Source organism: Cygnus olor, chromosome 4 (assembly GCF_009769625.2).
Source record: "Cygnus olor isolate bCygOlo1 chromosome 4, bCygOlo1.pri.v2, whole genome shotgun sequence".
Classification (NCBI taxonomy): domain Eukaryota; kingdom Metazoa; phylum Chordata; class Aves; order Anseriformes; family Anatidae; genus Cygnus; species Cygnus olor.
The window spans coordinates 47,392,742-47,405,906 of NC_049172.1; the positions used below are offsets into that span (position 1 = coordinate 47,392,742).

At 46.0% G+C, this 13,165-nt stretch overlaps 1 long non-coding RNA gene across 1 annotated transcript in view; it reads right to left on the reverse strand.

The window, feature by feature from the left end:
* The window catches only part of LOC121069444, a 91,678-nt gene that overhangs the window by 61,797 nt on the left and 16,716 nt on the right, over nt 1-13,165 (reverse strand). The window lies entirely within an intron of this gene.

Here is a 13,165-nt window from a genome sequence, read left to right on the forward strand (position 1 = left end):
TATTGTCTCAGCATGTGATATGACATCTGCACATATAAAGGGATGTCCTTCTTGCTGTTTATGGAGGTTACTTGGAGGTTGGCATATGTAACACTTGGCCTGTTGGGAGTTTTGTGCTGTTTCTAGGTGCGAATATGATAATGAGTAACAGAAGAAAGTATCACAACATGTCTCAATGTGTCTCATCTTCTGATGAGAACTCCAGACCACTTCTGCACAGCTGTCTGAACAGAGCTCCCATCTGATCTTTATCGTTTCACTCCTAGCAATGGAAGTGGCTGTAGTTTTTTTTTTTTTTTTTAACTTAAAAAAATGTTGAGGAAACTAAATGGAAATGCTGACAGAACAACTTCCTGACTTTCTTCTGAGCAACTGGACATGCTAGATACTTGCTCAATCTCATTTACATCGGTGTGTATCGCACTGGGGGCTGGGTGGAGGGAGAGGTGAATTTGGCTCACACCAGTGAAGGGGTTGCTCCTGAAATCTGCCGTTGAATCACTGCTTGTTAACCCTGGGACCAGATTTACTGAGTCAGATGGTCACTGCCAGTCTGTTTTCTCCCTCGTCCCTCCCAAAACAGCACCGCAGGGAAACAGCCTGGATGAGAAAGGAACTCCGTAGCTGTGTTTATAAAAGTGCTGCAGTGCAAAGCTGCTTATCCCAGGACTTGCACTACTGTATACAATGTGAGCAAGGAAATAATCTGTCTGGGAAGATGCTGCTGTACATGAAAGCATCTGCCTGCAGCTAGATTCCATCAAAGAGTAGATCTGTGGATTGATTTTCCCAGTATGACATCTTCCATCTGCAGAACATTCAAAGGTTCTTTTATTAGCCCTGCTGTTGTTCATGATTCCAGCAACATGATGAAACAGCTCATAAAAGGGCACCCGGCTCCACTGCCCCATAAGCAATACAGAAAGTCCCAAGGTGAGGTGGTGGCAGAAGCAGGGCCGTGATAACAGGGAGGAGAATGGGAAACGCATTTCTCGGCTTGCCTTTTAATGGAAGCCCACCTCACCTCCTGGGGACAAAGCCCAAGAATCAGCTTGTGCCAGCACGGCTCACACGAGCAAACTGCATGACAAACGTGAGCGCTGTCGGTGAAAATGGAACATTCCTTTCCTATTTCTGTCTCTCTGTTGGGTTCTCTGCATGCATGGGCACGTTTCTATGCATTTTCATTGCATTTGCAATGATGTCACGGACAACCTTTTGCTGACTTATGACCCACAATAGGCAAAGTACCATTGGCTCCTGGAACAATGAAGAAAGTCAGTAAGAAAGCAGGAATAACATTAATTAAATAAGCACAGCAAACAGAGGGACAGAAGTGACACATAATTCCCACAGTGACCTGCCATGGGTATTTCTGAAGGAGCCAGTGAATAGGGAAGGCTGTCAGAGCACCAAGGAGATTTGGACACAGCAGAATATGTTCCCTAGGGCTGAGTATCTGAAGCCTGAAGAGCCACATCAAACATTTTTGGACACAGTATACAGCATGTCAATTTGCTGGGGACTGGGCTCTGCCACAGGACATGCTAATACCGTACAAGAGGTCTGAAAAAATCCTTGGAGCAACCACACAAATTTGCATATCCTCCTCCAGAAAAGGATTTTATTAGATGGCTAAGACAATTTACTTAGCATCAGGGTGCTTTGATGTCCTGAACCTATTAGAAAGCTCTATTAGACCATTATGTTGTTGAAATACAGTCTCCTCTGTGTCAGAGCGAAGCTATTCCTGAGCCATTCCCTGTGCTTCTTATTTATGGGAGAGGAATATGTTGATCCCCAAGAGCATTTCCTACCGATCCACTTCTCTTTATCATCTGATTTACAGGTCTGATCTTGACTTTTCACCACACCCAGACTTCCCATTGACTTCAAGGAGCAGGACTCTGTGGGGGCAGTGTGAAAGTCACCCAATAAAGGTTTTCAAGAGGAAGCGGCTGAATTCATCACCACCGGAATTTACATATATCTAGAAGATGCTGACAGGTTTGCTATGGCAAGCACAATGACCGGTGTCAACTGAAGTGGTATGACAAAACGAAGAAGGACCATGCAGAGCAGTCCCAGTGTTTGCGGTGACAACCCTTCCTTCCTGCTCCTCAGCGTGCTGACTGCATGCCCTGCCTGCAGCAGGGCAGACCCCCCTATCCCAGCCCCCGGATGGGAAGTACATTACATCTCGCGTACATTATCTGTGGCTCACAAGGAACTGCCATGGATGCAGATTCACTGCCATTTCCTACCACCCGCTCCAAAATGACAGTGGAAGCACCAGTCTCTAAGACAGACTGGATTATTGTTGTTTCCTCCATGAAGAATTTGCCACAAACGGTTTGCTAATCCTCAGCTCAAATTAGAGACTTCTCATGTCAGATGCTGCGTGCATAAAGCATGCATTACCTTTAGAGCTGGACAAAGACTAGGGCAGCTGTAAAAGGCCCCAGAGCAGTGCAGAGAACCACGTGCAATGCTGGAGCAAGGGAAAGCCTGACCCAGCCTCATCTCCCAGCCACCTCTGAAGCAGCCTTGGAGACACCGGGACACAGCAAGGCTTTGCCAGCTGCATCACTAGCACATGGTGTAGCTACAGCAGATTGATCTTGTGCCTGGATAACCCTAATAATGCTGTGATTAATTATAAACCCTGCTTCTGTAAGGTTTGGAGGGGAAGAAACCTTCTCCTTCTGCTGAGGAGAAAGAGAAATGATGCCCTTAAATAGCACTGTTTGTATAAATGACTGTGCTTTTTACCCAGAGTTCATCTGCCGAGTTCTCTGGTTTGGGAGGAGCCTGTGTGAGTTTTGATGTGTAAAGCAGGGTAATGGATTTTCATTATTAAAGGGCTTACAAATTGGCTGGCAAGCCCCAGGTGAGAGGTCACTGTACAAATAAAAGGTTTGAGCTGAGTGAGGAAGCTTGGGTTTGACTGAGAGGACAGGGAAAAAAGGTTTTGCTCTGCAGGACGGCAGGTTGGCCTGTCTGAACAGAAACTAACTCACAGGCTCTTTATTCACTCTGAGTTTCTCCGTCAGGCCGTTTGTAGAGTGTGTTGAGCAGGGCTGATAACGGTAGAATTAATTCCATCCCGAGGTTTTAATAAATCTGTCTGCAGCAGAGAGGAACTGAATTTGTCACAGGTTTGGCTAAGGCAGTCTGTGCAGTGTAAGAGGATCTGACCACAGACTGACAGAGAGCACCCCTCAGGCCAGGTGCCAGTGCTGTGCATGTGGTACTGGTGCCAGACAAACCAGTGGGGCATCTAAAGCCAGGCTCTTCATATTTTGGGGCTCGGAGGGGTTAGGAGTGGGAGGAAAGCTGTCTGAATGACTAGGAAAGTTTTATCCTTCCCAAAGGCAGATGGGATGGAAATGGAGTTGCAGTTTCCCTTATTCCAGAGAAGGACCCCTAGACAGACGGACAGGTGCCTGGGTACTGGCTGAAGGGTCATATCATAATGGCGGCAATGATGCTTGTTTAAAGCAGTCCAAGTGTTGCAGCTTAAAGGGATGCTAGGTCTGCAGGAAAAAATACATCATAACTGACAGACAAGACAGCCAGATCTAGTGAATACACACTAAGGCACTGTATCATGGGATACATGAGACTATTGCTGCTCCCCTTGACCTCAGGTTCATCATGCCATCTGTTTCAGGGGTGGCAAACACAGGCTTCCACCAGAAAAGAGAAGTCTCAAGAAACAAAACTGGAAGGAGGAATTAACAATGTGGATTTCCCAGAAGGCTAATGATGGGCTTGGTCCAGCACTGTCCATAAAACCACCCACAGTATCTCCAGCTATGGTGACAGGCTCTTCATCTCAGTATAATCTTTCCCTTTTCCAGCTCCAACTCCTGCAATGATATGAGATTCCCACCTTTCATTTTAAAGAAAGAAAGGATAAAGAACTACCTTTCTAGTCCACAGGCTTACAAAGAGATATTAAAATGTTTGCCCCCTGCATTGTGAAAGATGACTAGCAAATAAGTGTAATTCAAAATATGTAGATTAAAATGTCACGTGCCATCAAGTTGATACGAACCTTCAGGTTTTTGAGGGCTCTACTTGTGACTTCTGAGTATGAGGGTTTAGTTACACAGCAGGCAAGAGTGCCATGCTTGCCTCAGCAATTCCATGTCAAATACACTTCACTGACAAGCAAAGAAATGCAAGTGTAATTTGGGATTTCAGACTCCTGACTGTTTCTGTACCCTTTCCGCACTGTAATGAGGACTAATCAGAAACTGCCTTCATGCAACACCACTGGCTTTAATTACTGACTTTCAGGAGGCATTTACACAATGGAGGTTTAATAGTAACTTGGGGGGAGGCAGAAAGAAAGAGATCTCAGCAGGAAGGGAGACCCTCCTCTTCCTCTCAGCTCTCCAGGATTTGGAAGGCCAAGAGGGATTCAGCAGATGCAAAGTAATGGCACTTTGTGTACTGAAGGCAGCCCAGCAGCAGCTGTGAAGAGCATCTCAGAGACAATTCAGGCCTGGGGATAAAGGTGGCTGTGACAAGTTCCTTAAGCTTATCTAATCCTCTAGCAAGAGAAATATCAGCCTTTATGCTTTTTAACTGCTGGAAAAAATGTATGCACCTATCTCCCCTTGTGGGGGAGCTGCATCAGGTGGCACGAGGGATAATGTTCCCTTTGTTCCTAAGGCTGCAGGGAAGGAGACAACATGCACGTGTGAGGTACAGGCCACGGTGTGGATCCAACAAGCAGGGATAAGCTTTCCCAAGTCCTGCAGCGCTCTTTGGCTCAAGCTGTGCTCTGGCAGCAGCAGTCTAGACAGGACAATCTGGGATGGCAGCTTTACTTAGGGCCTCTGGAGGAGCCTGAGGTAGACTCAAGCTTTTGATTCATATTCAGGCTGTGTTCTCTTGAGTTCAGCACTGCATTAACCCAAACCAAGGAGGCTTTTTTTTTTCTTTTTTTTTTCCTCCCCTTCATGAATCTCACTCAGGTGTCTTTCCTGCAGCAGAATCCTCTCCCTCCCTAGACATCGCTGTTTTCCAAGCTGCCCAAAGCTCTGTCTATTCTTTCTTTGCAGTCTGGTCAGATTGTAGAAGCAAAACTCAAAGACCTCCCAAAAATCCTGCAGCCCAGATGCAGCAGGAGTCTTCTTCCTCCTACACAGTGCTCTGCAGGGGTTGAAGAAGTCCTGAGGATGCTAGAATATGTTAAGGAAAGACAGTTGTGCTGCCGTGTACTTTTATAATGCAGTAACACCTTGGATCCACTCGCAGACTTAGTCATCCTGTTCCCCATTTTTCTTCTCGAACTACGAGAGTCTAAGGTGGCACAGCTGAAGAGGGACATAAAATGGCTTTAGCAGCAGGAGAGAACAAACAGATTGGATCTCTCAAACTCAAAAAGCAGAGGACTAAAGGAGAACACAATAGAGCTCCAGAGTGACATAGAGGATGCATTCAGGGAATGATTTTTTATTTTTTTTCCTGTAAAACAAAAAGCAGGAAAAAATAATCATAATTATTAGACTGCAGTTCTGAACCAGAAGAACTTTTCCCACAATGATTTGCTTCAAGGCTGCCACTCGAATTTGCTCACTGCAGCCATCATTCTTTTTCATCTTTTTCGTGCATTATTTACCTGTGGAACTCATTGCCACAGCTTGCAGTCAAAGTCAAAAGCATAAACTGGTTGAAAAGTGGCCTAAAAAAAAATCCAAAGAGGGCTCGTCAAAGAATAGTGAACATTATGGTGTGAATGTTATGTTACTGTTTTTAATTTCCAATTTTTTTTCTCATTCTTCTCCTGCCTTCCCCTTTCTCTTGAATCTGTGCACATCCCATTTCCTATGACATGTTGAGTTTTCAGTGTTACTGCTGGGCTTGAAGAGATGGTTTCTTTTATTTGCCTTTCAGCCATAAGTTGCAATTATGTTTCACAATAATTAAGAGGCAGAAATGAGGTGATAGGATGTGATAATTTTTTTTTCCTGAAAGTAGATTTCGAGGTACCAGGTGGTTTGGCAGAACAATGCCTTGTCAGCAAGTAAAGGGAATATACTGTCCCAAAAAGATGTGCTCACCAAAACCATCAGTGCTGGTCTGTCTCAGATTCATTTAGGTCTACTTCCAGCACACCCAGAGAGTGGTATATAGTTTGGGAACTACTACACAAACACTCAAAAATACTGCAGTTTCACATTGGGGGCATCAGCTCTTCCTTGCTCTCACTCCCCATCACTCTTCTCTGGGTTTGTGGGGATGAACTCGTTTTAGTAAGTGATAAGGCAGTGAGAGAAGGGCATAGGGAGATCGGTTGCCCCAGAGAAAAACTCTAAATCCTACAGATAGAAAGAGAAGGAAGCAGCAGGCCAGAAAAAAAGAAGATCTTTTAATACCCCTGAGTGTTTTGTCCAAGGCAATGGACAGCAGGAAGAAGGACGGGGGTAGAGGAAAGCTTTCAGCCACAAACCCCATGCAAGTGATTTGTGAAGGACCAGTTGCAGTACATTAATAATGCACTTGCCTGTTATGTCTGAATAGCTTGATGCAGCGGACAAGCCCCATCAAGGAGCTGAATAACTTGCAATTTCACTCCAGTGCTGAAAGGCAAGTTTGCACTGAGAGCATTTGCAAGAGGTTTCTGCTGTGGCTGTAAGGGTAATGGAGGGCAAGAGCTGCACCCCTGCAGCATTAGGTGCAGCTTGGTCACTTGGCTGCTGTGGCCAGAAGCCCCTACCATCTGAAGAGAAAATGTTAAAATTTTTTTTGCCTTGGGAGGCAGGTGACTAAATGTGTGCCACAGGATGAAAGGCAGGGGATGCAGTACCAGGCTGGCTGTGCTGGGGCGCTGCTTCCCAGCAGAAACTCTGATGGTCCCAGGAAAAGGCAGCTGTGCCTCAGGAATGTCGAAGGAAAGCGGGCCGAGGGGTGCAAGGTTCCTGTGGTGCCTCTGAACTGAGGGTGAGCCTGGTTAGCCAGAGTGGTGGGAGGGGAGTAGAGAATGCTTTTACTTTGCATTTCATGAACAATCAAACACACTAAAATGATTCATTTCTTCACAAAATTTGAGTGCTCAGGTCTGCAGATACAAGATAGCTGTTGTTTTTTTGTTTTGTTTTGTTTTGTTTTGTTTTTGTCAATGGGAGGCCAACAAAGAATTTTCCCCAAGCAAGCATACACTGAGCAATACCAGAGTACAAACTGATCTCTTGTTCTCTTCATTTCTAAGTCATAACCGATGTAACAGTGGATATCAAAGAAGTTTCACAGGTAATCTGACTACTGTGCATCCAACACCAGTGGCTTGGTGTCTGATTTCACAGGCCATAAATAATTGTACATTTTCAATGGAAAACCTACACATTGAGGTGACAAGTTACTTTGGTTTTGGTTTCTAAAGGATTTGGGGTTGAGCCTATTTCCTGACATCGATGGCCAGGCCCTACCTTCCTGCTCTTCAGGAGACATCTGGGCAGTACTCGGGCACAAAGAGATGTTTAGCAAATAATTGCACACGGTCACAACTTGTGAAATCCTGGTTTGGGGAAGTTTTCAATGTAAGGCAGTTCATATTCAATTGGTTTTCAATAGTGAAATCCCTTCAATTTGTGGATTGTAGAGCACTTCCAGAAGCAAGAGAGAAACTGACCCTTAAGGTATGTCTGGAAAGGCTGCAAGAGCAAATTTCAGCCAACCTTATCCCATTTTCCAGCTTGTAAGACCACTCATACAGAGCTGTGCCTGAGTCAGGAGAAGCAGTGACCAAGCAAACCTTCTTCTTATCCTGTACAGAGTAACAAGATCGAGTAATGGAGGGCTCGCACAGCTTACAGGAGGTAGCAAGGCTGATGCTGCTCTGTAGCAGCTGGCTTCCTTTTCTGCATTCCTCTTGGCCCAACAGCCTGACCAATACATCCTACCTCTTTTACCCTCCTTAGCTACAACGGAGGCAAAAAGATGTCACTAGCAGAAGCCTAGTGGATTTTGATGCAACTAAAGAAGCATGGGAGACTCAAGCTCAAGGTCCTGTTTCCTCTCTTGCCTAAACAAAGATTACAGATCTTTGTTTAATCATTCCCTGGGTGAAAACACACTGTAGCAATTATCCCTCTCAGCTCACTGAGTGCCTCTCCCTCCATGTCCAGCCGAAGAGAAATACCTGCTCTGGCTCCTTTGACACCGTACAGGTGCTGAGAGTTGCAACATGCCTCAGAAGGCAGCACTGGACAGCCTGGCTCCCCTGATCGCATCGTTGCACCACAGAGAAGAGCAGCAGGTGACATGGAGGAAGGGGGACTGCGACCCGGGAGGTCAGCAGCTCCATCACTCTGAGAGATGTCTCTGGGAGAAATGAATCACTTGAGGTCTGAAACCAGCAGAACGGGACTTGAAGCAGTACTTTATCTCAGGCAGGTGCCTAGACCAACAGGCTGTAAATTGGAGCATTTTCTGTCTCTCTCGGACTTTTCTGCCAGAGCTGCTCTTTGCCAATAAGGATTTAGTGGTCTGTTTTACCTTTCTGACCCCACAGTCCAGCAGAGCTGTCATGAGCTAGACTGCTGTCAGAGCCAGCACAGATCTTGCTCACAAAGCGACAGGAACAACCTGCTCCTTTCACAATGGCAGCACCCCCAGAGTAGGCCTCCTGTCTCAGTATCTTCTGATCTAACAGTTTCCCTTCACTAATATAAAGAATTCGAGCTGAGGGTAAGAATTCAAATGTGTGTGGCCCAGGTCTGAGGGAAAACGGCACAGCTAATGCACTAGGGAATGACCCTGAGCATCTCTCAGATCCTACAGAGCTGACGAAACCATCAGTGGAAATGCAGAGCCTGCATTTCCTATGTCTGTAACTACCTTAGTTATCACACAACAATAAGGGTAATTGTATTTTTTTCATGTTCTATTGTAGTAGCTCTCCTGTTTTGACCTAACTTGTCCCAGTCCAAAGCCAGAGCACATCTAACTTTGTAGCAACAAAGGGTGCAGGTGGCCTTATAACTGTTTGGGATGCTGAGGCCCAGCACCAGGAGCAGCCTGTGCTGTACAGCTGCAGCAGCAGCGCTGTGGGCTCAGCAGTAGTGGAGAACGCAGAGGAAGATCCCCCCAAAAGCCTGGTGAATGTGTCTGTGCCGACGTGCTGGAAACAGTTGAGCTGGTGGATGAGGCTGGAATCTCTCCTAGGTACTGACACAAGCAGTGTGAGGTACAGTCAATTGTACTGAGGCTGTGTGATAAGTAGCTGGTCATAAAAAGAGAACACATACCTAAGAGAGGCAATGCCTGTGGTTGGAGGCCTTGCTGAACAGAGAAGAGAAGCAGGTTCAAATCCTGAATTCAGCTCAGCCTCTTGCTGCCAAGATCTGCTAAATGAAACCGGCCAGACTGGGGTGGGCTTGCTCCAAAAAGCCTGCTGGCTTGATGGAAGCGCTAAAGGAAAGGATGGACTTCAGGAACCTTTGGAGCCCAGGAAAGATAAAGACAGCTTGCCTACTACAAAACCACAGTGCTTGACCCTGTGAACAACCTGCGGGTAAAGAACAGAAGCACAAAAGTTCTCCTTTCAGAGGTGCACAAGGAAGTGCAGGAGCCCGCTCACAGCTAGCTGGGTGACAAGGTTGATTGCTTTTATACTAGAAAGTAAGACACGTCCCCTGCTCAGGGAATGAGGAGCAGACTCCTACTGTCGTGAAGGAATGGCTGGCCACCATGCCACTCCTAAAGGTGCTCCAATCCATGTACCCGAACTAGATTTAAAGACCAGTGTTTTGGAAGATGCCTTTCCTAGGACCAAGCCAGCTACACTGGCAGACCTTTGGATATTGTCCAGGCCTTCTTCAGCTTTGACCCCATCCTTCCTCTCTGCAACAAGTCACAGCACCGCTATACAAAGATGACTACTCAAGGAATGGCTCAGCAGCGCAACACAGCCACCCTCATCTACTGTGCTCACTCCCAAGCTGTACAGACTGCCACGTGGGAGAATTCACCCCAGAGCTGGTTAGGTCACAAATCTGTCCAAATAGGGCCATTATGGAGGAAGTAGGATGCTTCATTTATTTGGGTACCTTTGGAAATAGCATGTCTGTACAACCCTAATTTGGCTGTCTTATGTGTATGCATTATGAAACAGCCTCATTACACACATGGGTAGTATTTTATTTTTGCCTCCTTTCCTACACAGGACAGGGCCTGCTCTAAGGATGAATCAGAGAAGAAGACTATTGTCTGTAGCATCCCAGCTTCAACATCTGCTCAATCTGGACAATGATGTGTAAGTGAAGCAGGCAACTGTAGGAAGAGAAAGGATTAGGGCAGTCAATTGCTGCCCTGAGGACCTGGCAACTCTCCTGCCCCTGCTGAGCAAAGGAATGAACTGAAGTTTTTCAGGGTTGTTCACCGAGCGGATGCAGGCACCCCCCTTTGCTGAATGCTCATCCACACAGCCTTGGAGTAGTCCTGCAGAAATGCAGGAAGCTCAGCCACCAAAAGGAAAGAATGTTCTTTTTTTAGCTTAGCCTTTATCAGCTTCAGTTTAGTCTGTACAGTGGGGACCACTGTTAGGCTTTTTCAATGAGAGGCTTGCAAAATACATAGGCATCACAGAGATGAAGGGCGCAGAAAAGCTGGAGGAGAACGCAGTTGTTTTTGTCTGTGAGGTACAATTTGAATCATGGATTGCAGCACGGCCTAAAGATCCGTGCATAGGCAAAATGAGAGAACTTGTGTTGGCTGCTGGCTCACAGCAGTCTTGTTGCACTGCAATTGTCTCTCTCACTAGAGAATGAGAAGCTGTTTGCAGGTTCTGGCAGAGGGATGTAAAAATCCACCCAGGTTTTAATCTAGCATTTTTCCGCCAGGAGATCTCAAAGGTGGAGATGCCTGTTATCCTCCCTTTACTGATCTGGAAACCAGGGCACAGGGAGGTGGAAGTCAACTAACAAAATGCAAAATTGGCTCCCAATACGTCTGAGTCTCTTCATTATTGTCCAGCCACTGGGCACTGCTGTCCCCTTCTCTCAAGGGTTGCTGCAGGGTTTCCAGCTCTTGCAACCCATCTTTCCTTTGCTGTTTCACCCCGTAGCCACCACTACCGTGCCCTCTTTCAGCTCTGTTGTTCCCAGCCACTTTTGTCTCTGTTGAGCTTTGCCAGGCTTCTCCAGGTGAACCAATTTCTCTGTGGCTGCCCGTTCCCAGGTAAACTAAGTAGAAAACTTTCTGCCTCCAGAATTTGTACTCTGGATGATCTGTAATGCGACAGCTGGGAAGACAATTATTTTGGTAAGGCAGGTCTCTGAGCCCAAGCAGATTGGCTGAAGCATTCCAGATGTACAGGACAGTCAGAACCATCCCCAATTTCGGTCACTACAATAGCCGAGGAAGGGAGTGTTCTGTTTAGCTGTAGCTATGGTTACAGTCGCCTTAACTGCACGCATTTCCGTTTTGGAGTATTCGTGGGGCAATATAAATTTCCGCGATGCCAGAGGCCTGTTAACATGCAATACAGTTATTTAGTGCATTAGTGACATACTGCTCTTTGGCATGTCGGGCTGGATGTGGGCTGGTGTGCAAAGTGAAGTGTCACCAAAGGTTTATGGGAGGAAGGATTGCTTCTTCTCACCTACTTAGGAAGGGAATTAGGTAAGAGGTGCTTGATTCCTCAGTTGCCTAAGCATGAGACCTACATTCTCAGTACACTGAAACAACCAGTCCAGAGAGAGGCAATGTAGAAGCCCCACAGGTTGAAGGAAAAGCCACTCGGTGCCTATAGGTGGTCAAGAATCAAACCCTTAAATATAAATAGACTGCAGTCACAAGAGTAGCTCCAGTGGAGCTGTTCTGACAGAACGATTTGAAAGGGCAAAGCTAAGCTGCTGTTTTAAATAGGGTTTGGAATTTTTTTTTAGGTCTGGGGTCTTACATTGGAATTACCCAAAGTCTTTAAAAAACAAACAAACGAAATGACCAACTGGGTTTGTGGCTTCTGCCCTTACCTCACACCTGAGCATGTCGAAACTTGCTGCGCAGTTATGCTGAGGTAAACTGCAAAAGCGCAGGGGTGAAGGATGCAGTAAGTAGAATATAACGACTTTATTACATTAATGATACATCCAGGCAATGAAATTGATGCAAGTGGTTAGGACTTTTCAGTATCTTTAAAGGACAACTCCTTGAGCAGGTGCAGGAGAGTGGGCGTAGTCTTTGCCCCGCTGATGTCAGTGGGAACGCCCAGTGCCTTTTGAAGCAGCTCCGATGTGGAAATGCTTTTCTGCTCCTCTCCTGGGAGCGTGTGAATTCTCAAGAATCGGAGCTGCCTTTTAGCTGCAGAGGTGACTGATTTACACAAAACCGGATAGCAAGAACTTCCTGAGATGACCCTGTTTTGTGAGGAGATTCTAATCTCATGACAAGTTTGTCTAGCCAGATAATGACAGTAATTAGCCAGGAGGCAAGAAGGTGGATCTAGGTATTCTGCTTCATGAGTAAGAAGGATGTTTTATGGCACTGGAATTAGGAGGTGGATGGAAACTGTTAATATCCTCAAAAACGGAGTTGGAACAAGCAGCACAGCACCAAGGACTGAACCTGAGACGAGATCCCCCAGGCTGCTCTCCCTGCAAAGTGGACAGCTCTGAAACAAAGAGGCCTTTTATTCAGAATAAGCCTGCACTAAGCCAGCACCAGCATTTAACAGCAGGAACATTACCCTTATCGTTCCTCCTGCTCGGCAGACCACTTTGTCTGAAACACAGAGCAGGGAAAAAAGGACCCATGCAATAAAAACTTGTCAGCATTTCAGATATTCAAACAAATTTGCAGTGGAGAAATGAGTAAATAGAAGAGGCAGGCTGCAGCCAATCTCTTAGTAAAGATTGTATTGTACAGCCTCAATCTAGGACACGAGGAGCCGAAAAATATCCTTGCAGTTACCAAGCAGCTTGGTAGGGCATGCCTGCTGCAGCATTATCACCTGCCCTTATCTCTTGTCGTTTCCAGTCAAATATTTGCAAAACGCTTACATGCTGGGTAGATAACAACCCACAGGCACGGAGAAAACAGAATACTTAAATCAAAAGTGCGTGGATTTTTTTTTTTTACTGGAAAAAAATGCCTTTGTCTGTAAACCAAAAGTGAGACATTCCTTGCAAACAGGTAGCTCTGGTGGTAT